The sequence below is a fragment of the Periplaneta americana genome, chromosome 16 (genome assembly GCF_040183065.1).
Source record: "Periplaneta americana isolate PAMFEO1 chromosome 16, P.americana_PAMFEO1_priV1, whole genome shotgun sequence".
Taxonomy (NCBI): Eukaryota; Metazoa; Arthropoda; class Insecta; order Blattodea; family Blattidae; genus Periplaneta; species Periplaneta americana.
In genome coordinates, this window is record NC_091132.1 from 68,517,545 (window position 1) to 68,542,356 (window position 24,812).

A 24,812-nucleotide genomic window follows, 5' to 3' on the forward strand; every position below is an offset into this window, starting at 1 on the left:
AGTAAATGTGACGCTACTTTATAAATCTCTGTAAAACGTGTGAGTATTTCGTATAGTCTCGCAATAGTTTTATTGCCGATTTCTTTATTTATGTCTCTAGAATCGAAGAGGAAAGTCATTATTTCTTTGGCTTTAGCTGTAGAATGATAAGCACAAATAACTGTATACATGCTTTGTGTGTCATGTGTGGTTTATTGTCTCTTTAGAATAGCACAGAAAATAGTGAAACAGAGCAAGTGACCGCGCATACAAACATGTCCCTGAGGAACATGCATGAAGAGTAAGAGACTACAAGCATTGTGCTAACAGTTACGAGCTATGAAGCTATATGCGCTATTATTATTCTCCAGAGGGTTGTAACAGCCTAAGCATGAAATAGGTCTAAACACGCTCTCCTGGGAAAGAAGCTAAGTGAATGTGTTATATTTCCATTACTGGCTACTAGAGACAGGCATTGAGAAATATCTGTTCACATATTTGAGGTTATAAACACTGTCATTCTTTCCTTAAGTTTAAAATTCATTTTGATGTTGCAAAGATTGGGTTTCGATATTTTCCCGGGAATGCACATTTTCAGTGTTGAATAGGGTTGGGATTAGCAGTACGTGTATCGGAATCAAGTTCAAGTGTGATAACTAGAGACCGGATTTTAAAGGGAATCCCTTTTTTATTTCAAGATGAAACCTGAAATAATTAATTACGATGTTCAAAACTATCTTCCACCGATCAAATTATGTGGTTTTGACTTCCCTTTCTTTCCCTTTTTTAGTCCGTATTCTCTTTCTCCCCCCTTTTTAAAAACATCTCTTATTTTTGTCCTTTTTTGGCAGAATATCGCAAACATTTACATGATTTTCTATATATTTTTTTCCGATAGGCCTATAACTTCCTGAGCAAGCGAAAATAAATATCGTTCTTCTTCTGATTCCAGACATTGAAAAACTAATGAAGTGTGCTGATTTAGAGTTCAGGATAAAAAGAAAATGTCCACCTCTGGTTTCAGTTGATGTTGAGGGGTCATTTTCTGTTTATAAAGAAATTCTGCATTCGAAGAGGCAGAATTATATTGAAATGTTGAATGTGATCAAATACAACACTTTCCTTACGGTTGTGAAGCGATAAATATAAACTTGTGTGAGCTATGTGTATCCGTGAATGTGCTGAAGTGTATTTTCAATTAAAATAGCACCCTTTTGAGGGAGTAATATAGTCTTTTTTGACTATATCAAATACAACACTTTCCTTATGTTGTGAAGAGATAAATGTAAGATTGTGAGTGCCATGTATTTCCATGAATGTGCTGAAGCGCATTTTGGGAGTAATATAGTCCTTTTTGAAGTCCCTCTTTTTCTTTTTTGGCTATAACTTTTCCCCCCTTTCTTTTGTCCTTTTTTTATGAAAAATTTTCCCTTTAAAATCCGGTCTCTAGTGATAAGTGTAAAGTTTATGCGTCTTTTATTTTCAATTCTGAAAATGAGTACCACTAAAAGCATGAGATTTCGAGTCTTTACTTCCAGTGAAAAACTTTAAATTATCAAGGATGTAGATGAACATGGAAATTGTGTTACAGTTCGTAAATTTTATGTAAGTGAAAGTTGCATCAGAAAGACTGGAGAATCCCTTTTGTTCCGGGATAAAATTAATTATTGTTTTTTTTTCTTTCGAAAGTGGGGTGCACGGTTTATTCGAGGGCGCGGGATATTCGAGAAAATACGGTATAAAATTGAGGAAATCATTAAAAACAGACGGTGGAAAAGTAAAAGCAATAAATGAAGAACGAAGAAATCTAAGAAAACAATATGTAAAATGGAAGTTAGGAAGGGAGAAAGGAAAAAAAAACAGGAAGATAAATGAGAAGAAATTGTGAAGAAGAACAAAAAGGAAAATGAAGGAAGAATAAAAGAAATGGAGGAGGTAAACGAAACTAAAATGAAGAGAGCCAAATAATATAAAAAAGAGAGTACGGTACATAAAGAAGGAATTGTCTTTCCTCTGAGAGAATCGGAATTAGGAAGACAGTTTATTACAGACTGTACCTTTGTGAATGAAGAATAAGCTGTGCACAAGGCCGCGTATAATAATGAAGGAAGGAGAGATATTAAATCCTTTGTCAGTACAACATAGCGGACGAGAATGTGAAACATGAATGGGCAAATGTTTTGACACCGTAATCCGTGTATTATATCATACTGCGCCATGAGAAACGCAGTGGAATTTTTCTCAAACAGGGGACAATGCAGAACGTAACGGTGCTCTCTCTCACGACACAGTTTCCGCATGTTTCTTGGTAGTGGTTGCGTTTGAGGAACTTGACCTCAAGTATGTAACCTTGCTCAAGTCTTTGCCCTTCCATAGAAATCTAGTTTGACACGAAGGAGGCTCTTGCAGCGCGTCGTATGTGATTGAGTCCAGCATTTCTGTCACATTTTTCTCCACTCCAATGAGATGAACTTCAGGATTGGAACAGGATGATAAACTGCTTCCATACAGACTTGTCTCCCTTTATCTTGGCATGTGCTGTCAGACACGTCTTGGGATGGATGCGGCCCCCGGTCATTGTGATTATAGTTGACAATGACAATGACAGGGATGAACAAGGGAAAATGGAGAGAAAGATAAACTAAAAAGTTACGCTTGTTCTCCCGTTCTTACAGAGCATCTCGGTTTTGTGGATAAAATCGACATAAACTCGGAGCATGTTAAGACTTTTTATTTCACTCCCGAGACCACCATTTCACCGATCGAAGAAGGAATGCAGAAAAATTTGAAGGGGTGGCTACTCACTGGAACGAATACATGTAATCTAAGAGTTCTAGAGTAGGGCAGATTCATACCCGCGGAACGTGGTCAAAACAACCTCTACTGGTCAGACGCGCTAACCGTTACTCCACAGATGTGAACACCTAGTATTGGAGAAGGTGGAAATATGGGCTACCATTTTGTTTTCCTCATAATAATAGAGAATGCTGTGGTATATTGCATCGAACTCTTTGTTGACATACAAAGTAATTATTCATATACAATTTTTTCAGTCTTAAAGGTCAATAGTTGCAATAGATATTTGCATATAATTACTTTTTGAAAGAAATACGTACTGGTCCTTTATAGGTAGTGAGATCTAAATATGGGCTACCACAAAAATTTGAAAATAAAATTGTAAAAAACAAAGAAACATAAGTAGGAAGCCTATGTCACATCATTGGCAATATTCTGTAACAAATAACGCAAATCAAGATAGTGAAAATACAGGACGTGTTATATGGACTACCTAATCCCATATTTGACACATTGCGGTAGCCCATAATAGCAACATCGACTCACGAAGGTTTCTAAGATTATGTATGGCAATTTTTGTCCTAAATAAATATTACTCTTATGCCATGTGATAGATCTATTCTTAATCAGTGCAAAACATCAAGCGTGATTTCTAAACACAAAATATATTTCTTTCAATCAAATTGAAACTACATACCTGCAAAAACTTTGAAATTGATGAAAAACACAAAGGACACACCACATCCACACCACAAAGGCAACTGGTTTGTCTCTTTGTGCACGCAGACTGATGGACACGAGATGTACTTTTAGAGCATTTTCGCCAGATAACAACACCATATATAGTAAAAATTGAGGTAGCCCACATTACCATTCCTAACCCATATTTCCACCTTCTCCTCTAATATAATATGTATTCTGAAAGTCCGGATTTCGGTCTCTCATATTAGCTACCTGACGACATTATACTCGTAGTAGTTGCTTTCCTGAAAGTCACCGGGAAAGTGCTTCTATATTCGTCACATAAATGTTCTATCTATTATTTATTTCATCATCAGAGTGTCTGCAGTTCACAGCGTTGTAAAGTAGCCAAAATTCAGATATCGCAGAATTATTTTAATGCTTTATAATAATAAAGCTGCCTACTCCCGTATGTGTTCTTTTTTCACATTATGTTTTATTTTCTTATTTACGATACCTTATTCTCAGAGCCCTCTACTTTATATATTATATTCTTCGACCCGTTCCGTCTTCATTTAAGCGTATTTTGAAAGATGCTTTAGATATCTGTATATAGTTTGGCTTTCTAGTTATATGATCAGAATGTCGCAATCCTACTGTCGAACACAACATAGGAGCCACTGGCGTAGCTAAGGCAGTGGGTCCATTTGACTGATTCAGTGTTGCCCTCGGGCGTGGGTTCGGTTCCCGATTGGACTGATTATCAGTTTGGGTTTTATTCGAGCTTTCCTCAACGGTAAGGACGAATGTCATTCAATAATATAGCGAATCTTTGATCCCATCTCCCTATTGTTAATTCCCGACTCTCATCAGCTTAACGAAAATCAACCTAATTTTAATTTAATCAAGAATTATTATTATTTACGATCCTCATGAATTTACGATAAACGTTCTACTGTATTTGAGGAGCTTGGTATGAAAGTTGGACAATTCCACTCTTGCTTTTTTACAGGAGAGGCGAAAAACTAGATCCTTGAAAATCAATGTCACCGTTATACGTACATTTTTTTTTAACATTCTCATGTGTCATAGAAATAATTTTTCATTCTCAAAATGTGATTAAAATTAATATTCAAGTCGAAATTTAAGTTTCAAAATGGAGTTGTCCATCTCTGACACTAACTCATAGAGTTGTCTGTTTTTGGAACCTAACGAAGCCATATTTAGAGTGGAGTTGTCTGTTTTTGAAACCTAACGAAGCCATATTTAAAGTGGAGTTGTCTGTTTTTGAAACCTAACGAAGCCATATTTAAAGTGGAGTTGTCTGTTTTTGAAATCTAATGAAGCCATATTTAAAGTGGAGTTGTCTGTTTTTGAAACCTAACGAAGCCATATTTAAAGTGGAGTTGTCTGTTTTTGAAACCTAACGAAGCCATATTTAAAGTGGAGTTGTCTGTTTTTGAAACCTAACGAAGCCATATTTAAAGTGAAGTTGTCTGTTTTTGAAACCTAATGAAGCCATATTTAAAGTGGAGTTGTCTGTTTTTGAAACCTAACGAAGCCATATTTAAAGTGGAGTTGTCTGTTTTTGAAACCTAATGAAGCCATATTTAAAGTGGAGTCGTCTGTTTTTCAAACCTAACGAAGCCATATTTAAAGTGGAGTTGTCTGTTTTTGAAACCTAACGAAGCCATATTTAAAGTGGAGTTGTCTATTTTTTAAACCAACGAAGCCATATTTAAAGTGAAATTGTCTACTTTTGAATCTAAGTCTCTGACAATTCGGTTTCAAAGGAAATTTATGTAAAACAGTACTTATTCATCCACAAACTGATTATTATATAAACAATCAATCATGTTGGATTCGCGATCCGTGATCCGTAATGGGAAAAGGTGGTACGTATGTGGGCTTCTCATTGGCTACTGAGGGAATTGTCCTAATTTGAAACCAAACCACATTGGAGTTGTCTACATTTTGATTCTAAAGTGCACAATTAAGTGCTATTTTCGCTCTGTTCTGTCCGTTTTTGAACATAAACAGTTCCAGAATCGCATTCAGCACACAAAATTCTATGAGAAACAATCAATATCTGGAAATCGCAAGAAATGGAGTGTCTAACTTTGATACTATGCTCCTCATTTTCTTCGATTCGCATGTTTTATCCTTCCACTGTACCATTTTCCTATTATATGCTTCGTGACCCTGGGCTGCTGCTACGTTAGCATGTTTAGAGTATACAGCGATCTGTGTCAGGTGAAGCGCTAATGTCTCATCGTGTCCCCCATTACAATTAACACAATAACGTCTTAATGAGCGCTTTGAAACGTTCAGCCTGCCTCCTGACGAGTGCCTTACATTACTCATCCGCTCTGCAGGTGCATTGCATTTATAGAAGCATCAAGCTCAAGTCACCCCTAACGGTTATTCGCTGCAATGAATAGATTTATTCTTTATAATCTCGTAATTCTCGAAAAAAAATTGAGACGTTATCGATAGTATCGCGCCATTTATTTCCTTGTAGGCCATGCCGCGATTTCGACATTGTCAGTGTCTGGAATAATGATGATGATATTATTATTATTATTATTATTATTATTATTATTATTATTATTATTATTATATCATCTACCGTCCGTTCATCTTCTCTTCTACTCTTGTTAATTAATTTAATAACATTATTTTTCCATTTTTGCATCTCCTTAATTGATTGTTAATGTGGTAAGTTATGTCCGTTGTAATTACGTAGGTACTCGTATATACAGTATTATAATACATTTTCATGATACGGAACTTCTAATAAATGAATAACAATACTAGTTACTGGAGATACGTAATACACTTTCGGTACATTCTAGTGGGACTTCATCGGATCCTTAAGCCTATATGGCTAATTCGACAGATGGCGTCTCATAGCAAAGTCACGATATCTGCTGTGCAAAGAAAGCGGTCGTTCGGACTTGAACAATCATTCCTTCTTAAAAGGAGTGGTATACATAATAACCATTCGAGGCTGCTTTCCTAGTCTCCACTTCTATCCTCCGTATTAAAAAATTGCAGTAAATTGTTATTTGATACAATACAAAGGATTCGAGTGAAACCCAGAAAAATACGGAAGGAGGGAGGTTTAAGAAAAAAAGAGAGAGTTAGCAACACTATAGTTTATTCAATTTCACCTCTAAATGAAGAAAGATGCATTTTTGAAAGGTAATCCATTTTTATACAAGCAAAAAACTTTACTTATCTTCTGTCTTTACTAATAGTCTAAAATTGATGTTTAGAAAAAAATAATTCCCGATATTGATAATTTAACAAGGTGTTTTGATAAATCTAAATAAAATAAAAATAATAATGCTTATTTACTTACAAATGGATTTAAGGAAACCGTAGATTCATTGCCGCCCCCACATAAGCCCGCCATCGGTCCCTATCCTGTGCAAGATTAATCCAGTCTCTACCATTATATCCCACCTCCCTCAAATCTATTTTTATATTATCCTTCCATCTAAGTCTCGATCTCCCCAATGATATTTTTCCTCCGGTCTCCCAACTAACATTCTACATGTATTTCTGGATTCGCCCATACGTGCTCTACGACCTGTGAATCTCAAACGTCTGGGTTTAATATATTCCTAATTATGTCAGGTGAAGAATATAATGCATGCAGTTCTGCGTTGTGTAATTTCCTCCATTCTCCTGTAACTTCATTACTCTTAACCCCAAATATTTTCCTAAGCATCTTATTCTCAAACACTCTTAACCTATGTTCCTCTCTCAAAGTGAGAGTCCAAGTTTCACAACCTTACAGAATAACTGGTGTCCACACCTGTGGAGTAACGGTCAGCGCGTCTGGCTGCGAAACCAGGTGGCCCGGGTTCGAATCCCGGTCGGGACAAGTTACCTGGTTGAGGTTTTTTCAGGGGTTTTCCCTCAACTCAATATGAGCAAATGCTGGGTAACTTTCGGTGCTGGACCCCGGACTCATTTCACCGGCATTATCACCTTCATATCGTTCAGACGCTAAATAACCTAGATGTTGATACAGCGTCGTAAAATAACCCAATAAAATAAAAAAAATAACTGGTAATATAACTGTTTTATAAATTCTAAATTTAAGATTTTTTTGAGAGCAGACTGGATGACAAAAGTTTCTCAACCGAATAATAACAGCATTTCCGATATTTATTCTGTGTTTAATTTCCTTCCGAGTGTCATTTATATTTGCTACTGTTGCTCCAAGGTATTTGAACTTTTCCACCTTTTCAAAGGATAAATGTCCAATTTTTATGTTTCCATTTCGTACTTTGTTCTGGTCACGAGACATAATCATATACTTGTCTTTTCGGGATTTACTTCCAAATCAATCTCTTTACTTCTTTCAAGTAAAATTCCGTGTTTTCTCTAATAGGTTGTGTATTTTCTCCTAACATTTGCGTCATCCGCATAGACAAGCAGCTGATGTAACTGGTTTAATTCTAAACCCCGTATGTTATCCTGGACTTTCCTAATGGAATATTGTAATAGATGTAAAGAATTTTTCAAGTTATAAACTAGTGTTATATTCTTTCCTTATTGAACTCCCTTTCTTCCGCCTTCCGCGGTTACTTCTAGTTATTCTTTTTCCCTTCTTTCTTTCTTTCTTTCTTTCTTTCTTTCTTTCTTTCTTTCTTTCTTTCTTTCTTTCTTTCTGAGTTCTTTCATTGAACTGTACAATTATCTAAGTATGTTATCTATTCATTTTAATGAAGCATTTACTGCAACAAAAAAGTTTAAGAAACGTCGAATTAAATATAAAATTGGAGGGTAAATTCGTAAATTATCTTCTCCCCACCGCCCTCTCTCTCTCTTTACTCTTCGCCCTTTTAACAATTAATATTTTCGAGTATGCTGTTGGAATAAAACTGAAAATTGTTTGTTTATCTTGTCACAATTTCACAGTTTCATATTGTAGTTTAGAGTTAAAATGAGAATGATTTACATCACGTTGATGTCTGCGCTGCCACTCTGACAAAGTATCAACACGCGACAACGAAGCACCAGTTCACAGTTTTTTCTGTTTCACAGCACGTTAGATGCCTTATCATAAATCTAACGGAGATCCGGTTGTTAAATGTTCTGCGTTTTTAACGGACTTCGAGCGAACTTTTTTAGCTCGCTCCTCTCGTGTGCAGGGGGGGAATTGTGGCGTGGTGCAGTTTCCTAACCTTCCGTAAAGTGACGCGTACTAATTTGCCAGACATCTGACGGCAAACTGTCACATGTCTCACAGAAGGTAGAAGGTTCCTTTCACATGGATGCAACTACAAAGTACGCTAAAATAGAATGTGCATATGTTATTCCCAAGAGTTCGGAAATATTAAAACAAGCCGATTCCTCAGATGTGGCTGTCAATGAATTTATTGGGTACGAGTTCGATATCAAGAAAGGAAATGGAGGTTTAGTTTGCTTCTGTAGGAACAGGCTCTGTTTGTTCTTGTTATTGTGTTCGTTCTATATTATTTAAGCAATGACCTTGCTCCGTAATATGTCTAACTTCTGAATGTCTAAACTAAATGTTGGCATAAAATAGCTTACGAGTATCATTATGGAAGAAAGTGAAAGGGTATAGTACGTATAGTACTTGAAAATTGCTAGTTGTAATAGTTGTGATGCTAGTAAATAAAATTAAGCTAGACTTTTACTATACCAATCTCCAGTTTTGTAACTTATGAAACAGAAAGTAGTTTTATGGATCAGAAGAGAGTGCGGGCTGGAGGAATATCAAGTATATTGTTGATATACAAAGGTCTATATGCAGAGAACTGAACAATTCGTTAAGAATTCTTGTGACTATCTCGTTTATATGGCGTCATTCCGTTTTCGACCAATGAAGTGTAATGAAATGTTGAATTCCAATCATTCACATCGCGATAATTTCTTCAGCTCGATTTATCACTATCAATTTATCGCATGGTCGTTCTTTTGTTTAGTCAGTGTCGCCAACTGTTTTCACGTAAATCGATGAGCATGAATCCATTGTACTAAATAAAGTACGAAATCCTACTTCCACATCTACATCTTCATCTTCTAATTCTATGTCCATTGTATCTAAAGAAAATGATACTCCTTCATAATAATAGTTCATTTAATTAATGCATTAATCAGGTTATTTGTAATTATATTATAAAATGTTTAAGTTATGATTTCAGCAGATAATGAAAACGTATTTCTGTTATAATAACGAGAGAAAAGCGCAGTACATGTAATTAAGATTTTTAAACCTGCATTTCTCTTTTCTCAATTGGCATTAGGCCTACTGAATAACATTCAATTTCTTTATTCTAGTAATCGTTATTCATCTATTTCGACTTCACAATGTCTAAATAGGTTAAGTATTCATATTATTAAGATTTTGTGAGCGAATTTTAAGGATATATTATTTACATTTTTATTTTATTCACGAAATAGTTCTAATAAATGTCACTCGAGGTCTGAGATTTCCCAGATAAATCTCAGACCTCTTGTGACATTACTAAGCTTATAGATACATGTTGAGAGTTAGAGATAAATTGGCAACTCGATATCGGAGACTCGTTTAGCAGATTTATCTTGGGAGACCACGTTAACTACATGTTACCTTCTGCACCAGTTATAATTCGTCTATTGTGCAATTTTTATCGCCAATAATGTTAAATGATTTGCAAACATTCACAAGGATAATAGTTTAAATACAACGCTGACAATATTAAGGAGACCACCACCATACCGCAGGCGATAGATGCGTTAGTCTTCCGATCCGGAGCTGTGCTTAGGCGTGGATTCGATTCCCGCTCGGGCTGATTACCTGGATTGATTTTTTCTGAGATTTTCTCCAACCGTAAGACGAATGTCAGGTAATCTATGTCGAATTCTGGACCTCATCTCGCCAAATACAATTTCGCTATCACCACTACAGTATTGGTAACTAACTAGAAAACATTAAAGTACAGAAGGAACTTCGAATTTTACGTCATGACGATAATCCGTCACTTGCGGTTTAGACCTTCAAAGATTGGAAACAAGAATAGAACATATAAATTACTGTCCTGTAAAATATTATACTCAACCACTATTCTACTGTAGTCATCATGTTGAAGCATGCGTGTGAACTGTAGTTCACATAATGCCACTGGCCTCATTTTAACGATAGACTAAAAATATAACTCCAGTTGGAGCTGTGACAATTATAGTCGCTGGTGTAAAGCATTCTTGTATTATTTTCTGTAGTTCGTAGAAGAGCGTAGGCTTGTAAATTCGCGCACTGGGATTTTGGCCCCCCTGTTTTTTTTTTTTTTTTCAATGATATTTGTGCTGAAACAGATCAGATAATGAGGGCCTTTTCCAGTGGTTCTCCTGTATCCCTAAACTTTACAGATTTCGATGCATTAAAAAAACTCCAGTTTACCCCACCCCTCTGTCATTTAATATAATTTATTTTCATGAAGATAATATAGCACAGAAAAGCGTACGATATCACATAGTGATAAGTTATGATAAGTTGTATTGGAAAGAGTGGGTGAAAAAATAATGATACTGAAACTGATCAGAAAGAGGAAAAGGAATTGGTTGGGTCACTGGTTGGGAAGAAACTGCCTTCTGAAGAATGCGCTGGAAGGAATAGTGAATGGGAGAAGAGTTCGGAACAGAAGAAGATATTAGATGATAGACAACATTAAGATATATGGATCATATGAGGAGACTAAGAGGAGGGCAGAAAACAGGAAAGATTGGAGAATGTTGGGTTTACAGTGAAAGACCTGTCATGGGCAGAACACGTATGTATGTATGTATGTATGTATGTATGTATGTATGTATGTATGTATGTATGTATGTATGTATGTATGTATGTATGTATGTAAATGTTAAATGTTATGTTTTATTTAACGACGCTAGCAACTGCCGAGGTTATATCAGCGTCGCCGGTGTACCGGAATTTTGTTCTACAGTGTTCTTTAACATGCCAGTAAATCTGCTGACATGAGTCTGTCGCATTTAAGCACACTTAAATGCCATCTACCTGACCCGGGATCGAACCCGCAACCTCGGGCATAGAACGCCAGCACTATACGAACTGCGTCAACCAGGCCGACTGTATGTATGTATATAATAATAATAATAATAATAATAATAATAATAATATATTTTGCATACAATATAAATCATAATCCTTTGTTATTTCTTATGTAATAGCAACGTAGTTTAGGAGTACAAAGATAAAAAAAAAAAATGTATATTTTGGTGGTACGCTAGCAAGAAAAGATTGGCTGCCACTGTTCTAAAGGAATCCTTGTATAGAACCGACTTCATAATTCGAAGAAACTAAAGAAGACAGCCTTCTATCACATAAAAAATAGAGGGAGAAAGTGATGAAGATGAGTCTATTTTCTGTAAACATTTGTCCTCTGAATCATCAGGAAGCTGGCTGGGTGAGGTGAGGTATTTACAGTGTCAAGGCTGAGAACATTGTCTGCTTGTATACTGGAGAAAGCAACGTGAACGATGATTTGCAAACGCGTGTATAATTGAATATTATTGTCATTATACAGAATTTTTTTGTATTCGTTTACAATATTAAATATTTTTATTTTATTTCAGCGTGCTTTGTCAGATGTAGTACAATATTATATAATGTTATGTAGGCCTATCAATATATTTTAACTATATATATATATATAGACTACCTTATCCTACGAAAATGTTCTTTAATATCAGATTGTCTACATATCTACATTTATTATACGTATAATGCAGCGTCAGAATTAGGGGCTAACTCTGCAAGTCGGAAGTTTGCGGGTTCGATTCCCGATGGGATGATGAATTTTCTCCATTTATCTAATCCTGACTCCACTATGGCCTTGGAGTTTACTCGGCCTCTAACAGAAATGAGTAGCAAGGGTATTTCCTTGGGGGAAAAGACAACGGGCACGTAGGACTGGCATCCCTACTGCCACTAATGCCTGTGGACCTTCATGGCCTGTAATGCATGTAGAATGTTAGTTGGGAGGAAAAATACCATTGGGGAGATCGAGACGTAGATGGAAGGATAATACAAAAATAGATTTGAGGGAGGTGGGATATAATGGTAGAGACTGGATTAATCTTGCACAGGATAGGGACCAATGGCGGGCTTATGTGGGGGCGGCAATGAATCTACGGTTTCCTTAAATCCATTTGTAAGTAAGTAAGTATTATTATTATTTTTATTTTATTTAGATTTATCAAAACACCTTGTTAAATTATCAATATCGGGAATTATTTTTTTCTAAAAATCAATTTTAGACTTTTAGTAGACAGAAGATAAGTAAAGTATTTTGCTTGTATAAAAATGATGGATTACCTTACAGGTTTCATTGTTTTTTCATTCCATTCCTTCTTCTTAGAAGGTTTAATAAGTGCACGAAGATGACACATAGTTTCCCTTTACACAATCGATCCATATCATGGCAATTAAGTTGCCTTATCATGTAAAGAATAAAATTACAGCTTGTAGTTTTCTTTTCTTGACCCATTATTCAAAAGACATAGGCTACATCAAAATGAAATCACTTAATATGCACGAAATAAGAAGTGACAGGGGATTCATCGAATCTTTACAATTTTATTTTGTGATTGCTATTGTTAGCATGGTTGGGATTATAAGCATGTTCGGGATTTGAAATAAAATTGTGATATTTCTTTTCGCTTTTGGTTTATACTTCCTGCATTTAAATTTAACAAGAAGGAGCCTTCTCGTTAATTCCTTCATAATTACTTTCTCATTCCATGAAGCCTAGTCTAGAGACAACAATGCAATTGATAGACCTAGTCGAAACGATCCACACACACACACACACACACACACACACACACACACACACACACACACACACACACACACACACCAATATAACGTGAATGAGTTGTTTGAAATGATTTTAATGAATAATAAATATGCCATTACAGAGAATTGGGTTCATTTGGAATTAATACCACATTCAAGTACTTTAGAATTAGATTATCTTAAATTAACTATCTCTTTTTTATATTCTCCTATTTATTAATCTCTCTTATTTATGTACAAGTAATAATGAATTCCTTATACTGGCACATTCATTTGTTTTCTTGCTACGTTTTATCACGGCTGGCTGGATTCGAAACTACAAAACCTCTGTTCATTGTAGTGACAATCTCACCTAGCCTGAGGGCTATTAGAGCTCTGGCAAAATTCGCAGCGAGAAGCCAAAACACAAGTATCTGTGGACAAGGTGGACAGCTCACTTCATTTATTTTTTCGTTTTATGTAAAAATAAAATAAAATTTATCGTTACACTCGATTTAGAATTCAACGCAATTTTGTATTTTTAATTTCATGGAAGGGACTATTAAAATAATTTTACTAAAATTACTGTATTTTGTGTGCCTAATTCCTGGATAAGTTTACTTATTGACACTGAATATGAACAAAATTCGTCCAGTAGTTTTGGAGAAATCACTATACACGGACGAACGGACGGATGGACAAACAGAAGGCTTGTCCAAAACATTTTTTTTTCCGGAATCAGAAATAGGTGCTGAAAAAAAGTATCGAAATCAATTTTTTCAACATAGCAATACTTGTTTAAAAATGGGGGAAAAAAAGTATGTCGTAAACGAAATGGCAAATTGAATTTTTTTGCAGTGTTAAAAAGTTTTATTCTACTGTAATTGGTATTTAATATATATATATATATATATATATATATATATATATATATATATATATATTCCCCAAGTGTAGTAGACCTTCAGCTCACCCTACACTCCTGTAGGAGGCCGTTGCCCTTATGGGATTTCAGACTTTTCGTATTTCGTATATATATAATATAATATATTATAATATAATATAATATAATATATATGTAGGTATATAATCTTAAAATCGAAAACAAATTTCGTAAATATCTAACTGGAATTTCTTAGATCCCCAAAATCGGAAGCATAACAATAGGCGCATTTGCGAGTGAATGTGAATATGTGCATGCGTTTATTTATTATTGCAGTAATATATATTTGGGAAATATGTTATGGCTGTACCTACTTCGCGCGGGTGATTGTACTCTATAATTCCATAGGCGTGCATTTAAGTTCTGAAATTGTTCACGAAGAGGGAGATATGTTTTTAAGTTGAAGAGTAACAAGTGACTCGTTACAGATCGTGCAGTTTCGTCCGTTTCCGTATGACCGCTATTCGTGCCGGCTGAAGTTGGTGACGAAAGCACGGGCAACGTAAGCAACAAGTTGTTGGCCATATTTTAAAACAGTTGAAAGTAGTGTTGATAAAAGATTGTTCCAAGTTACATCGTTCTCAAGTTGTGATTATTTAATTACAGAAAGATCGTGTTTTTCTCTCTATGTAAGTGAAGTGGTGACGCTTTTAAGTGATTGGTTGTGTTAGAATGGTGTTGCTATGATCCAGTGAGGGAAATACTTGTGACCTTGCAGGCAAGGAGGCATGCTGATGCCTTGTGCTAGGAAAGGTGGGTTTAGCCTGTGCGGAGCAGTATGCAGTTTGGTGTTATCATCACATTTATCGCTGAATATTATCACTTAAGAATGTGTTTGGGTTCGTAGACTTTGCCCTCTATAGAATTGCTAATTATTATCGTAGCATTGATTAACTTAAGTGTACAATTTCTTACACATTTCAGTAGCAAAGTGTGCTATTATTTAGCTATTTTTAAACAATAGATGACCCAGTTTTGCTTTACCCTGAGGTGTTGTCATTTATCTTTTGTGTGATAAAAAGACGAACCGTCTCACTGTGTGGAAGTACGAAGCTTCCTTTGTGTAATTTGCATGGAAAGTAGCTATACAGCTGCAATATCGTACTGAAGTGTATTCGGTGCTATAAATGAGATTCGCCAACCTAAATAAGAACTTCTTGTGGGTAGGTCAATGCCCTTTTCACTTAGAAAGAACGTTGGATGTGCAGAAGTGAAATATTTTTGTAGCTTAATAAGAAAAGTAATAGAGACTGGAAAGTCTTCAATGCCGTTAAAAACGCTATCTTCTTGGTTGTATAGGTTAGGACAAGGTGGTTACCAGAAACTACCTGTGCTACATAATTTCTTTTCAAGGCGTGCGTATTTAGCTTCGGTACAGAATAGATTCTTTTCAGCGCCTTCGTCTAGACTCTAGACTTTGCAAAACACTTGCCTTGTGGAAATATTTCCCATAAACCATAATCGTTCAACTTGGGAATGGCGGAGAGGGGGGGGGGGAGGGTAGCTGGCTCCCCGCCCCACAGGGGTAAAAAAGAATGTCGTCGCCGCACTTGCCACAGAAAGGTGAAGGGCAGTTCTGTTGTTTCGCGTATTTTATATGTGCGTCAGGCCATTAGAATTAAGCGCTATACTTAAGAAATTCGCGTTAAGTACTTATGTACCAAGACTATGCTAATGAAACATAATTAAAAAACATGTTTTTTTATTGATTGTACAAGGGTAGATAAAAAAATAAGTACAGGCACCTAAGTACATAAGAAAGAGATATCACTTGCACTAAAAATAAATAGTAATTCACTAATGCAATAACGACATACAGGTATGCACTTACGCGATATTCTGAAGTCGTTCCGAATTAGGGCCAGTTATGACAATACTAAAGGTTGTGGTCTCAGAAGAGAATCGGTTTCGCGTTCTCAAGGTATCGAGTTCGAATTTCGATATCTGCTATCCTAACTTAGATTTTAGATTCTCATTGCAATTTCAGGAATATTTTTTTTCCCAATTTTCTGTTTACTTTTGCAGATTGGCAGAAATTCAACTTAATTTAATATCACAAACAGAAGATTAGTATTTAGTTATTTTTTAAAGTAAACCTTTTTTAGGAAGTGTGAGTCGAACGCTAAGAAACGAAATTATGTAATGGACGTTTTAACCCGCCATTTGTCGCTACCATTGTTGTGACACAGCTTTTCGCGCCTTGTACTCAATTGAAAGGAGATTTATCATGGGTAAATTACAAAATGTATTTAAATCTACTACATACAGTAAAAGTCTGTTAACCAAAGTCCCTTAACCATGATACCGTTTAACTGAAGTTCCCAACTGAACCCGGGCCCTCTCGTTGCACGGTCAGCCATGCTAACCGTTACTCCACAGTAGTAGAGTCCTTGCAGATCACAGAATGCTATTACCAGATGTCAACTTATGAATTATAAAAAAAACGCGCAGCACTGCATTTTAATAACGTGGTTTGTCGCTTAATGAAGAAAATGCTCACAGTTGAAACGAGGCTGGTTAAAAATATAACGAATGCTATCATTGTTGAATCTAATATGAACATCTGTTCAAGGAACGTTCAAAAGTCACGTAGAATGAGCGGAAAAATTGTACTAGCAGACGTTGCCAGCTTTACACAAATGTTTTAAAGATGTGATCAAAATGCTCATAATAGCGACAAATGACGGGTTAAGAGGGTTTTGCGTTTTGTTGCTATGAGATTATGTGCATTGCTATGTTATCGTGTAAATAAAGTTGATGTTTGCGTTGTCCATCAATTCAAATAAATTAATACTAAATGAATCAATTAGTGGGAGTGAAGCTGCTGTTGGGCATCTTCTGTGAATTGTTGGAGCATTATACAACAGGCGAAATCTGAGAGTTAAATTACATTGTTGAGAAGATATCGGCGAAAACTGAGCGAAAAAAAAAAATAGACTGAAGCAAGTGTGACAGTGTAGGGCAGGGCGAAAGGCATTTTCCGCAGTTAAGTTGCAAAGTGCCAAGTATTTACGAAATGTTTCAACATCGCAAATAATCACCGAACAATCGAGTGCATACAGACAATCAACGAATGCAGTACCTAATACAAATGGTGTCATTGATTTAGAATTAAATCGAATTTTACCATAGAAAAACTTTATATCAAATAAAATTGCTCATAAACATTTGAAAAGCGTAAACAGTCATTCAATTTTTGTGGCTTAATTTTTGATACCTTATTTTTGCTATCGTAAGTCAGGTGTTTGATTTTAAGTCTAAAGAAAATTGATCATGAAGTGTTAAATTAACCCTAATTTAATCTGAAATTAGCATACACGAAAATTTGGGAAGATTACTACACACACAGGTTTTACGTTTGCTTCGCGTAGAGACCACACTGTTTTTTTTAATTCGCTGTAATTTGAGTTGTATCGTGGCAATAATTAAATAGGGTGACTAATTAGCTTTCCAAAAATTTAAGAATGACACCAATTTGTACGTGCGAATAAAGAATTTCAATGTATAGTCCAACGTTTTTCAACCTTTTTCAACTTGTGGCACACTGAAGGTGTAATTTAAAATCCTGCGTCACACTCATGTACTTTAAACCAGTGGTTCCAAACTAGGGGAGAATTTTGAGGATTTTAGGAGCGAATGTGGTTGCTGAATGTTGACTTGCGTTGAGTTCATTGAAATTGACTCTTGTGGACTCACTTTTTTACCACTCTTTCCAGTTTTATTTTCCAATTTTTGCTGTGGCAACCTTTACTGTTTTCATTTTCTCGCAGCACACCGGTTGAAAAAGACTGGTCTATTCGGTGATATTTATTAGTTTATTCAAATTAAATGTTATGAAATACCGGTACCGATAGGCCTACCTACTACAGTTATTTGGCACGTAAAGAATTTTAAACTTAATGGTTATTTGTAGTGTTAAGAAAAGAAAATAAAAGGGACGGTCTATTAATATTTTAGTCTATTTTCCTGGAAGGATTGAGGAAAACAGTAAATATTCGTTCTCGGTTTAGTCTTCCGGCGATAGGACGCCCGCGAGCCCTAAGCGTAAAAGAAGGAATGTGCTGAAATTAAATTATTGTACCCAGAATATCTAGTATCAATTTACTCTAGTGTTTTCAATTACTTTTGAATGGTTTCATTGTCATACGAAGTTTAGTGACGAACATACTGCTTTGTTAGTGAAGATAGTTCGTAAAGTGTCACTGTTTTATATCTCGCAAGCACGGATTACCGACGGAAGGAATGCGATAAGGAAGAGCGGGCGAGAGGAAAGGTCACGAGATAACTTTAATGATATTCAAGAGTACAGTCGGAAGAGAAATGACATCGATAGAATCAGTCTTGCGTTGTGATAGTTACATTATGACCTTAGTTTGTTCCATCGCATGTGAATACGTGTCTTGTATCGCATGGTAAACATATATTGCGCGTTTAATTAGCTTCGAATTTTTCTCTTGCTACGTTCTTTATTTCCACAGCGATGTCCTCATTTGTTCATCTTCTTGGAAGAGACAGTACTTCCATCGGCTCGCACCTCTCCCCCCTCGGCGTGCCTACTTATACACGTCAAAACAGACAGCAACGCCACCATTAGTTTTCGGTAATCGTTTCTTGCGCAAGCTATACATTTACTTAATAATATTAGACTAACATAATGAAAATAGCCGACTACATTTCTTATTTCATATAGAAACTGTATCGGTTTCGAAACATCGGAGAAATGTAACTTCATTATAGTTAATAGGGAAAAATCTTCATTGTCAAATCATCGTGATATTGAAGGGCCGAGATAACTTTCCATTCGCGTCACTAGAAATCGAACCCAAATTAACTTGATAGGCAACAACACATTCATATTCACATAGTGTTCTGCCCAAGGACAGGTCACTGCAAACCTAGCTCTCTCCAATCTTTCCTATTTTCTGCCTTCCTCTTTGTCATGTTTCGAGTTTCTCTTGGAAAAGATAAATGCGGTAGCTTCCCGTTGCTTTCCGCACACCACTCTCTCTTTAGCATCTTAAAAGATCCCAAGGAGCTTCAGCGTAGAGGTGAGAAGAGTGGATTTGACTAATTAGGTCCTGCGGACTTCACTGGAATTCACCGCAAGGGTTAAATATCATTTCCATCAGGGTTTTTGACCCAATCAGAGACCGGGGAATCCCAATTACCCTTTGCCCCCCTAATAACACAGTCGTAACTGTAAATTACGCTGTGAATTATTGGTTGCAAACACATCCGAAAGATTCGGTGTTTTCCATTTGGTGTTACGGTTTCAGGTCGCTAAATTATTTCCATATGCAGCCGTTATGTCATGAGGAAGTCAAAGAAGTATACGCACTAAAACACTCAGGCGGGATTTCATAACGATTTCGACATTAGGAGTATTTTTACACAGCGAGTTCCTTCACTGTGCCATTGAGCAGGATGTGATTACATACGGGCCGTCGCGGCACGTGACCCGCGTATTATCTCTGCCGGCAGCAGTCGCATCAGGGAGAGTGAAAGTGCGTGCGGTTTCGTATTGAGAGAGCACGGCTAGAATGCGTACACTGTGTGGAGCACATCCACTCGAATCTGTTGGTGGGCTGATTTACAATGTAGAGTCGGTGGCTTTGAAACTTTAGAGGATGTCGCGAATGAGAAACGCGATATGTTGGTGAAATCTATACCGATTTGTAGGATCTGATCCAACGCATCTAGAATGTAGGCGTAGGCAGTCAACCATTTTTCTAAAAATCGTTCTATAAAACTGTGCCGTCGATAGGTGCGACTATGAATCGGATAACTTACAGCAACGGTGCTATTCAAGCCCGTACGGACTGAAGCACGCGGCGGGAAGATTGCTCTGCGCGCAGGTTTAACTTTCTTTCCCTACTTGAATCCACCAAAAGAGGGGTAGCGGGTCAAAGGTTGTCCATGCATACGTTAAGTTGAGCAGCGATGTTTAGAACAAGGAGACAAACTGTCCTTAATATGTGGAAAACATTGCATTATTAAAAAATGAAGTATTCAGAAGCGCTAAATCGAAATGATTGTCGACCTGGTTGGCAAGTTGGTATAGCGCTGGCCTTCTATGCCCAAGGTTGCGGGTTCGATCCCGGGCCAGCTCGATGGCATTTAAGTGCGCTTAAATGCGGCAGGCTCATGTCAGTAGATTTACTGGCATGTAAAAGAACTCCTGCAGGACAAAATTCCTGTACATCCGGCGACGCTGATACCTCTGCAGTTGTGAGCGTCGTTAAATAAAACATAACATTTTTTTTCGAAATGATTCGACACAAATTGGGGCTCTTCTGTCGCCCCCATTCCGAAAATCGAAGAAATTTGCCTCCAGAGTTGGAGTTAAAGTAATTGATATTTCACTTACTGCACTGCTAAAATGAAACTATAATGACAAAACTTCTTAGGTTTTACAATTTTTTACAAACTATGAACTATCTGACGATTCGTAAACTTGCAGCGAAAATGAGTATATATTACGATTTTCGCCAGTACAGCCCGATTATTTATTCCTGACAGCTCAGCGACGAGAAAGAGGGGAAGTAATAGGAATAGTGGGGAGAGTTCCGGAGTAGAGTGAAGGGCGAGGGGTCGCTAAAGGAATGCGGTACAGCTGAACTGTACTGTAAACACAACGCTATACCGCATGCGAGACATTCGAGCCCTTTGACTGCAGGCAACAGGCTAACCTGAACATCCCTTGGCGTAACTTAATGGACTCGCCTGACCAAGGCGCACATCGCCGGCGACTGTCAGGACTAAATAATCGTACTGTACATGTAGGTTTTCATGAAGCTAATAAAGTAAAAATTAAAGTCCAGGCAATTCGATCATAATTGACGCCCTATGCTTAGATTTGATTATTCAACTATTTTGCGAGACGTAATAAGGATGGTGTGAGGCGGAAATCGTAGAAGAGATTCTAGCGAAATATTATTTTAAAAGGTTTATTTTCGCATACGAGTATTTCTATTATGACGACTATGGTATAATACTCCAGCAGTTTCAGAAGTTGTATACGTGAACACAGTTATTTTTAAATTATTAAATTCGTATTGTAATGTACCGGTACAAAGAACATTTAGTTTGTTATATTCAAACTCGTACATATATAACACATTCTGCTGTGAAATAATTGTATTGCATTTATAAAAAATGTGTAAACAAAAGTATAAAGAGTTATTGCATCTCGACTTTATGATGTTAATTTTGGTCACCTTTGTCTTTTGGTCGCTGCTATTTGTGCAGCATATATACTGCTACCGAGTAGCACGCTAAAGAATCGAAACTCGTTCGTGCGCTGTTTCTTATACAGCTCTGACTTACAGGGCCAGACAAGTGGATAACATCACAACTTAATACATTTCAGAACTTAAAGTCGAATCACTCCTACTATAGTCGCGACGTTATTACCGGCGTGACTCCTCCTCTTTGCTTACGTATTAGGAAGTGAAGGCTCTATAAAGTCTAGGTAGGTAGTATCGTTCGCCATTTTTGTTTTTTCGTTGCCGAACTACCAGACGAGGGATCTATTTGCCACACCGTTAAACATTATCATGTCGTAGCTCCTATGATAATAAATCAAACGCAGTGTAATTGAGCAAATAATTGAGCGGCAAATAACGTCCTCGTGAGCTTTCTGCGAACCCAACGAAAGAGCCAAAATGGCGGGCGATTATATTGAGTATTTATCGAGCCTTAGGAAATGCATCAACGAATCACAAGACGCACATCGTTTAAATGTAGTCGACCAGCAACGTGATTGCCTGCCGGAAATTAGAGCGACGGGACTAACTTGCACCTTAATTTAATTGCTCAATAACTTAATATCATCTTAAATTTAGTACCTCGAAGACTTACCATTGGTTGGTAAAGGAGAGGGGGAGCCTTCGCATGTTTCCGCTTCTGCAAGGTGTCAGTAGACATCTGAAGGGATGTTCAACCACGCTGTTTGAATGCGGTCCACAGAGCGTGTATGGAGGTAGGACGGTGCCAGCTGTTGAATTTGGTGTTCACAACATAGCACAGGTGCTCCATAGGGTCGACATCTGGAGAGTTTACGGGCCAGTACAAGTGATGGAAAGCATTACTGTGTTCCTCATACTACTGCTGCACAGTGCGAGTCCTATGACTTGGAGCATTACTGCTATCCTTGGCAAACGGATAAATCTATAGTCTTACTCAGCATGGTCCTACAACCATTGGTAACTAATGCAGACTCACCTCTTATACAACTGAGTCTGTGGCTCAGCGCTAACGGGCTTGTGTTCTATCCAACTTCGATTTGTGATGGAAAAAGAAGACGTTCTCGAGAGCTTTTCTCGAGATACTCCAGTTTCTAGCATTCCACCAAAACTCTCCACCTGCCTCTTATTTCATCTACAGAGCGAGGCAAAAAAGACTTGACTCTGTTAACGCGTTCACTAGGTCTCTCGCTCACCATCGGGAATTGATAAGCAAGGAGGCATAATGATGGATTCAGACCAGAATGATCAGTTTCGTTGTTGTTCTCACAACAAGAAGCCGTAGTCGTGAAAATAACCATGGTTATGTCAGTCTAGTATATATAGTCACGAAGTTTCAGTTGTGAGGGTGCTAGGAACAATAGACTGTGCCGGTACTATTTTGCATTATCTGTAATAAGGCGATAGTAGCAATCCTAGTGGTTAGCAACGATCTATGGATGCATATTTATTACGTATTGAGCTTCGTGACTATATATTAGACTGTGGTTATATGGTTACGGTCTTACTAATACATTTTTTATTGGGTTACCGGTATTTTACGACGCTTTATCAACATCTAGGTTATTTAGCGTCTGAATGAAATGAAGGTGATAATGCCGGTCAAATGAGTCCGGGGTCCAGCACCGAAAGTTACCCAGCATTTGCTCGTATTGGGTTGAGGGAAAACCCCGGAAAAAACCTCAACCAGGTAACTTGCCCCAACCGGGATTCGAACCCGGGCCACCTGGTTTCGCGGCCAGACACGCTGACCGTTACTCCACAGGTGTGGACTCTTACTAATAAACCATGCATAGTTTTTATACGAGACTTATGCAGAGTTGGGACAGAAAACGTTACTAATAAACCATGCAAATGCAATGGATGTATAAACAGCCTGTAACTATACATGGGAATTGCTTAGCAATAGTTATTTACACGAAGCCCCTTGTTTAAGCGCTGTACATAAAGAGAAAAAATGGCCGCCCATCTAACAGCTGTTCGTATCAATTGTCAGTTGATAATGGTTGCCTTTGTAACTACAGAAGAACAAACCAAAGAGCACCGATAATTAGATTTATATTGCTGTAGCTGTATACCCTTTGACCAAAATATAGCGTGGTAATCGATCAGGCCCAGTTGTACTATCGATACTTAACGCGGCACACTAGCGCGCATCATCGGATGCAATAGAGAACCTCAGATATTCTATTACCTTTTGTAATGAAGTAATGACGAAACTACGCGTAGGATTTTAGGGCCGCTGTGAATATTCGCCATCGGATACGATTTGATGCCATCGCCTTGATCTCACTCCACATCTTGTTCCGATATCAAATTTCTTCGTATATTGTTCTCTTCCTTAAAAATTTAGGTCGTCCTCTTTTCCGGTGTGCCAGTACCTTATAATTATCCCATCGCATCTGAATAGCATTTTCAAAGAAGCGTTACATAAAAATTAATAAACTGTGAATTGCCATCGAGCTTCATTTTAAAGGAAACTGTACCAAAACAAGTAAAGAAAACTCATTTGTCGCATGACAGTATTGCATACAACAGTAACGAATGTAAAAGAGTGTAAACTGGCTTTAAAAACATTAATACAAAAGTGGAAAAAAAAAAAATTATTTATGGCCTTAAAATTACCATTTTAAAGTGGAAAACGTGGCTTTCAGAAAATTAATGTTGCAGATGAAATATAATAGCACAAATAAATATTCAAGTTAAAAAAACTAGACTTTCAAAATTGATGTTCAGAATAAAAATGCTCATAACTCAGCTCGTTACGTCATGAAATAACCTAGCGTTCGCTTAAAATACGTAGAGCATGATCTTCAGCTATTTATTTCTCTAGGCCATTTATTAAAATTAGAACCGTATATCGAACGCTTTCAGTAATTTGTGTTACGTAACAGAGCTTATCTCGTAATTACATACTCGGCTTATTTTCGTGTTGCACAATAGGCCTACTGATGCAACGACAGCGAGTCTCCTATGATCATTTAAATCGAGCCCTTCATGCATTGTTAAATGAAAGTAGATCCGAAGCTGATTAATTTACTTTCGACTATAGATAAGCAATTAATTTTCATCATCCAAAATGTATTTCATAGGCCGCTATTTTTAAGGATACTTAAATATAATTCACTATATCGGTATATATTACATTTAAGGAGGAAAAAAAGTTATTCACAAGTTAGCGCTCTTAATTTGACGAGTACTGTACAAGTGTTGTATGATTCATCGTTAGTATAGCGTCTGTAGTAAATTTTAGAGCTTTTTCTAAGTTCATTTGACTCTGGGAAATAGTGTTTATTTATGTGTTGTCATACAGTATAACATTCTAGGAATAATATTCTTTCCACTTTAACATAAG

At 36.9% G+C, this 24,812-nt stretch overlaps 1 protein-coding gene across 10 annotated transcripts in view; it reads left to right on the plus strand.

Annotated features, from left to right (window-relative positions):
- dlg1 (discs large 1) overlaps positions 1-24,812 on the plus strand; it is a 1,351,531-nt gene that overhangs the window by 681,996 nt on the left and 644,723 nt on the right. For 2 of the 10 annotated variants that reach the window (XM_069849446.1, XM_069849449.1), the window contains exon 1: positions 14,712-14,966. The exons of 7 other annotated variants lie outside the window; for them this stretch is intronic. The gene's annotated coding sequence lies outside the window, so the exon portion shown is untranslated. Of the gene's footprint in view, positions 1-14,709; positions 14,967-24,812 lie in introns of those variants that run through there. One more of the 10 variants, XM_069849447.1, reaches the window with a different exon arrangement.